The sequence below is a fragment of the Macrobrachium nipponense genome, chromosome 7 (assembly GCF_015104395.2).
Source record: "Macrobrachium nipponense isolate FS-2020 chromosome 7, ASM1510439v2, whole genome shotgun sequence".
Taxonomy (NCBI): Eukaryota; Metazoa; Arthropoda; class Malacostraca; order Decapoda; family Palaemonidae; genus Macrobrachium; species Macrobrachium nipponense.
Window position 1 is genome coordinate 47,646,585 of NC_061109.1, and position 7,409 is coordinate 47,653,993.

At 40.0% G+C, this 7,409-nt stretch overlaps 1 non-coding gene across 1 annotated transcript; it reads right to left on the reverse strand.

Moving 5' to 3' along the window:
- Positions 1–4,558: 4,558 nt before the first annotated feature.
- Positions 4,559–4,631, reverse strand: Trnar-ucg (transfer RNA arginine (anticodon UCG)). Its single transcript has one exon. It is a non-coding gene; the product is annotated as a tRNA-Arg (tRNA).
- Positions 4,632–7,409: the final 2,778 nt, after the last annotated feature.

The following is a 7,409-nucleotide window of genomic DNA, read 5'->3' on the forward strand; positions in this document are numbered from 1 at the left end:
GACTGGCCTTTCCCCCTCAGTTGAAAGTGCCCCCTTCTCCTATAGACTGTTCTGAGGAGACTGTTGGACTCCCAACCTGTTTTCCTTTCCCAGTGCCTCCGGTAGAAGATAGATCTCCAATGGCGATCACCAGCCCTCATGATATACCTGGATGGAATGACTTGGTTAAAGATCTGTATACTTATTCACAAGGAATGTTTTTACTATGGAGGCAAAAGGGTAGTACGAGGGAAGGTCACTGCATTACTAATGAGACTGGCGAGAGCGCAGTTCAAACTTGCTCTTGAGCATTGCAAATTAAATGAAAAGCAACTAAGAGCCGATGCAATGACTAGAAATTTAGAATCCAGTGATTATCCTCGTCATTGAAAAGATATCCAGTCACTAAATCCTAAAACTAAAAAGCTATCACAGAGTGTAGGATAAGCAGACGGTGACGAGGCTATTGCAAGTATGTGCACAAGTATGTGGGACGATCACTTCAGCAATATCCTGAATTGCAATAAACGATCAAAACTCCCGGAGGGATGTAAATAACCTTCTTATTGACAACACTCAATTTCATTTCGCAGATCGTATTACGCCAGGTAACATCAGCGATGCCATAAACAGCCTACCTAATAATAAACGAAGTGGGTATTTGCACCCGGAAGTGAAAATAACAATGTGGTATTTGCACACGGAGGTGAAATAACAATGCGTTATTTGCACCCGAAATTTACTTCTTTACTTCTCTCTTCAGTTTGTTATATACATGCTTAACCACTTCACCTCTTAAAGATATTGTTTGTTATCGAAGGGAATAGTCTTTAGTTATTTGCACTCGATAGTAAGATAAAAGTCAGATAGCTTCATACTTAACCAGTTCGCATCTTTAAGATAGCTACTGCTTGTTATCGAATAGAATACTTTCATTATCGGAAGTAAGACCTTCCGAATCTCAGATGGTCAGTTTTCCCTTAACTTTCGAAGAAAATTGATATATGGCTGGACTAAAAGAGACCGATTGCTCTAACATCTTTAAGGAAGTTTCCCCGTCACCGCCTTTAGCTCTTTTGCAGAATCTGAGCAACAATTCAATGACCAAGAAAAAGAGTGGGAGCGTCTGTCTATCTATTAAAAACATCATAAAGCGTTGAGGCAGAAAACAAATCAAGAGAAGCTCCTTTACCACCTGAGCTTAAATATTCGTCTGTGACTTTTGTGTGTGTTCATTATGGTAAACCAAGAAAGAAAGGACCTGGTCAGAGAATAAAACAAAGATATCTGCCGTGTGGATGCTAATCTCTGCTGTCATTATGTTCCTCGAAGAATGGCCTAAAAATCACCAGATCTAATTTGGCTCATAATCATGAAGTGGCCACAGACTTGCAGCAGCACTATAGCCAACATAGAAGACTGACAGCTAATGAAAAGAGGGAACTGAATGAAGCAATTCAAATGTTAACAGGAAACAAAAGAGCTAAAAGCTTTAGTGTCCACTAAATATTCAAAGATCGTTACCTTACAAAATATGAGGAATATGAAGAAAAAGGTAAAGGCTCTTGGTGACCGTTCCGAAAGTGAGGATTTTTTTTTATGTTGTAGAGGAGATGGAGGGACATGGAAAAGTAAATATTTCAGTCGACGAACACAGCGTCATTGAAATGATTTCTTTTGCCATGTAGGCTACAGATCTCCGGGTGCAATATACCATTGCGTTATTTTCAGCCCCGGGTGCAAATACCATTACGTTATTTTCACCTCCGGGTGCAAATATCCACGGCCAATAAAAAAATCGCCCGGCTGCGATGGTCTTCCCGCAGAATCTTTCAAATTCTGCCATCCGATAATTTATATTTTGCTAGCTGCCCTATTCAATGCGAGCATAATTCACCAGTTTCTTTCAGACTCCCTCCTCTTAGTTCACTTGATTCCATTAATAAAAAAAACAAGCTGAAGGATGCAGCTGCGCCTGGCAATTACCGGCTGATTGATTTCACAACGATCGCGTCAAAGATACTTTAGTCAGTTCTTCTGGTGAGATTTTTCCCCTTTCTACACACCACTGACAACCAGTTCGGATTTAAAGCAAACCACTCAACCGACACCTGCATCTATATACTGAAAGAATGGCTGAACTATTACCTATCATCAGCCTCTCCTGTTTTCCTATGTTTTGTGGATGTGAGAAAAGCATTTGACAGAGTAAATTACCTGAAGCTCTTCCTGACGCTGCATAAAAGAGGCACACCTCTATATTTGGCATTTTATATTGCTGGTTCTCCACACAGCAATTCAGTGCCAAATGGGGTATGTATTGTCGTACACCTTCAGCTCCCTAAACGGGCTTCGGCAAGGGGGAATTCTCTCACCATACCTGTTTAATACGTACACAGATGCCGTGAATGTCAAACTGAGCTCACTCTCAATCGGATACACTGTCAATGAAACAACTATAAACAAACTGTTACGCCTAAGATATGGTTCTGATTTCCCCATCAGTACAAGGTCTCCAACGACTCATCGACACTTGCCGCCAATATGCAGAGGTATTTGATATCCTATACAACGAAACCAAGACCCAGTGTATGTCGCTGCTCCCGAGATCGCTTAACCATATCGCAGAACCACAAATCTTCCTCGGAAATCATCGGCTGGAATTCGTGCACGAATTTCCGTATTTGGATCACATTATCACGGACGACCTAAAAGATAGGCAGGCATAGAACAGAGAAGTCGTAAACTATGTGCAACTAGCAACAAGATCGCAAGGAGGTTTGCCTTGTCACCGAGACTTGAAACTGCTGTTCTTCTGATCGTATTTCTACAGTATCTATGGGTGTTCCTTGTAAACGATCTATACCCGAGAGACCATGAGACGTATCACAGTTGTACACAATGACATTTTGAGACGCCACACAAACACTCCTCGCTACCACTCCGCCACACAGATGTTCACAGAAAACCACCTAGACAACTTAAAAATCATTGTAAGGCGAACAATGTCCAGTCTGATAACCCGAGTGAGAAACAGCAGCAATTCACTAAGGAGTGAAGCAAGATCTCAATTGTGGGAAAGATGGGAAAATGAGGCGTTTGTTCCATAAATGTCTTAATCTCTGTCTTGGCAAGGTGTCATCGGCAGAATCTGTTATTTATATTATATTCTACGGTTACTGTTATTACTGGTATTTTACTTTTGCATTATTACTGTGAATATTATCAAGTTAGAGTTTTTCTGCATTCAATTTTTGTATTTAGCCCTCTGGACCTGGAATCTAATTTATACAGTCTGTGCACTACTAATTACAACTCTCAAGGCTTTTTTAAATAATTAATTGTATCATTACTTTATTCTCAATATTATGACTGTTGCAACTGTGTAGCTATGGCTGTTTATAATTTTTTATCATGTTATCTCATGTATCTAGATTGTGTATGTGACTCTGTACTTTGTATATTTCATGTATATGGTTTTGAGCTAAAAATAAAACGTGTTATTATTATTATTATTATTAATATATTACTAGCTGACCGACCCAGCTCTGCTTGGGATAACTCTGAATGACAACTAATAAAATTGCACTTTCTCTCTCACTTTTTCCATCTTTCTCCTACCTAACACTCATTCTCTCTCTCTCTTCCTCTTCCTCTTGCTCCATTCTCTCTCTCTCTCTTCTCACTAATACCAACTCTCTCTCTCTCTCCATCTTTCTCCTACCTAACACCCCCTCTACTCTCTCTCTTCCTCTCACTCTAGCTCCTTTCTCTTACACTCTTTCTCTCTCCAGTCACCACTGTCTCTTTCCCTCTTTCTTCTCGCTAATACCAACTCTCTCTCTCTCTCTCTCTCTTCTCCTCCCAAACCCTGGCTCTTCTCTGTCTCTCTAACTCTCCATGTCTTTTTTCCTCTTTTTCTCCCTAACACCCTGTCTACTCTCTCTCACTTCCTCTCCCTCTCATTCTCTCTCTGTCAACCCCCTTCACAATCTCCATCCTCTTTGATGTCATTGATGTTTACTCTATTGTATTCTTTTCCAAATGATAAGTCATATGTACAAGAATGCAAGAAATTATGTATGATAAATTCATAAAGTAACTAAGTCTATGGGGATAACCAGGCCCATTTCACTGGCAGAACCAGCTCCGTTTCAGGAAATCCCTTCTCACCCCCACCCCCTTTGGAGGCGGGGCGCAGGTAGGATGAAACCCCATTATAAACCATCTTAGTAGTCCCCACTACAACCCTACCAAGTTTCATGCCCATCGGACCAGCCGTTTGGACGTGATTGAATGTCAGACATAACGCCCATTATAGTAAGATTATTAATGCCTCGCTACCTTATATAATAGACATTCAGACCATATCGTTTTACACACACACAACATTAAATAATTTAAAAATAAGTATTAACTTTACAACTAATCAACGAATTTAGATCGTTCGTGAAGTTCAAATGCTAACTTGACGAAAAAAAACTCAGTCTTTGAAGATGGCGAGCACCTTCATTTACAAGATGGTTGTTCAAATACGAATATACTCTACAAAACCGCTAACAAAGGAAAAACCACCCACCGACCGTGACAGGATTCGAACCTGCAATCTTCGGATCCGAAGTCCGACGCCTTATCCGTTAGGCCACACGGTCCTGTTAAATGAAGTAAGTACGGACATAAAGAATTTAATGTGTCCTGTTATGGGGGTAAGATGAACTTTTTCACTTTACTACCGGACAATGGTAACGTGACCCCGAAAGGAGGGGGATTACTGCACGTGCTGATAAATAAATTAAATGCGGGACGGATTCTAATTTTTCAAACAATAAATGTGTACAACATTTCATGTATTCCATGGGGAGAGAGAGAGAGAGAGAGCAAAAATATAAATATACAAACATAAAATATAAATAGATAAAAACTAAAACATTCGAGGGTCCCAAATACTGAAATAATTAAATAAAAAAAAAAAAAAAGTGGTTTCCTTGAGAGTCTCAAATAGTGAATTTTAAAAATGTGGCTTCCTTGAGGCTCCCAAATACAGAATTAAAAAAGGGTGGTTTCCTAGAGGCTCCCAAATACAGAATTAAAAAAGGGTGGTTTCCTTGAGGCTCCCAAATACAGAATTTAAAAAGGGTGGTTTCCTTGAGGCTTCCAAATACCAGAAATTAAAAAAAAGGGTGGTTTCCTTGAGGCTCCCAAATACAGAATTAAAAAAGGGTGGTTTCCTTGAGGCTCCCAAATACAGAATTAAAAAAGGGTGGTTTCCTTGAGGCTCCCAAATACAGAATTAAAAAAGGGTGGTTTCCTTGAGGCTCCCAAATACAGAATTAAAAAAGGGTGGTTTCCTTGAGGCTCACAAATACTGAATTAAAAAAAGGTGGTTTCCTTGAGGCTCCAAAATACCAAATTAATAAAAGGGTTTATTTGGGGAATATGCGCCCTGGTAGCATATTCACTAAATGCACTCAACGTTCGCCAGATTCGGCCAGGCTCCACCCCTATGGCCACTGTGGGTGGAAATATCTCTTTCCTTGCCTGTTTTCCTTCCACTTAGATGAAATACGTATATATTAATGTAATTGTCATGGCAACCGTTCACATCCTAATGTAAACAAACTTTCACTTTCGCTAAACGAACTTTGGCTGGCAGGATACTATTTATATAACAAAATATGCATATTGCTATCGTAAAATATGGATATATATATATCACAATTTCATGTTTACATAACATAAAAATAATCAAAACATAAGAAAATAAGCTAATGACCGGAGAAGAATGAAGAGAGCAGTATTGCAGAGCGAAATGCGAAAAGTGTCATCTGCAAGGAGAGTGAGATATCTCCGCCCACAGTGACCATAGGGGCGGAGTCTGGCTGAACGTTGGGTGCATTTGGGGAATATGCCGTTGAGTGCATCTGGGGAATATGCTACCGGGGCAACCCTATCTTCGACCAATTTTTTAATCATAACCTACCGCTAGATGGCGGTAGCTCTGACAAGAAAATTGGCGGAGGGATACGCAACAAAAATAGTGAGGAGACAAAAAATAATAAAATAATTTAGCGGTCAATTTTTGCACATTCCTGATTTCAGTTTCGGTGTGGCGGAAAGGCGCTTCTCGCCCTTATCCGCATTTTGAAAGATTCTTGGTGAGCACGTATGTTCTGGCAAGCGGGAACTTTTGCGCTGTGCGCACTTGCCACAGGGGTTACAGGGGACGAAATTTTACTCCAAACCTCTAGCTATCAACGATGTACTATCTTAACCAAGAGAATCCTACCGAGGTCGGGTCGAGGTCGAACTACGTACAGTTGGACACAGGTTTCCCTGGTACACCTTCTTGAGGGACTTCGAAAAATTATATGGTAACAGTGTTTACTGCAGGGGATGGGGGGAGAACTCTTCCTCTCTTAGCAAGAGTTCCACCAATAAGCTCTGGGAATTCTTCAGCGGGAGGAGTCATTAGGTATGGTTGGAGAAACACACACACACACACGGAGTAAAAAAAAAAAAAAGAAATCTGAGCAGGGTATATCGTTGTAACTAAGATTACTGTCTCACTTTTAATATAAGTTTGTTTATTAAGATTCCATTTAACTTTCGTCTAAGGCGTTATCTTACCACCGTGTCTGTTATTATATATCGGTCATACTCATTACGCAATACTTAAAATTGATCAAAATTTTAGAGTTATATTGGTATTGGAGAGAATCACGAACATCATAACAGGATATTTTAACCTTATCACGTAAGAAGCCAGTTTATAGTATCGGTTGCAGTGCGGTTTCCTATCAATAATATAATAGGAAGCTATAAAGAGAAACGCAGCAGCACTTCATTGAACATACCCAAAATTTTACTCTGTGAACGTGTTTTAAGTGTCCGACACCTTAGCTCCTCTCTCTCTCTCTCTCTCTCTCTCTCTCTTCCCATATTAGCTACTTTAAAGTGACATGTCATCTAGAAATACCACTGCGCCAAGTATTCAGTTTTGATATGTCATTAATACCCTTTTATCTTGACTAAACTAATATATGCATATATATTTTTTCGGGGGGCGGGGGGAGTGGTGTCGGGGATAGAGTTCTTGTTGTTAAACTGTCTCACAGGTTTTGGAATTCTAAAATGTAATTCAAACTGACAAGCTTCTTGCTTTTGCTGTGTACCGATGTCCTCAGCCTGGCTTGCTACAACTGAAACTGGTGGGGGACTAGGGGTAAGGTGGGCCTGTTGCGACCCCGATGAGTGGACGAAATACTAGATATGCTCGCGGATAGTGTATGGCTACAGAAAAGCTCCACTGAAATATTTTTTTGTTTTTTATTTAATGCCTGCGTGTTTTTAGTGTTTATCCTAATATTATTGAAAGTACTTGTAGATTTTCTGAATACAACAACATTTACAAGAAGAAGGATTGGGTTAAA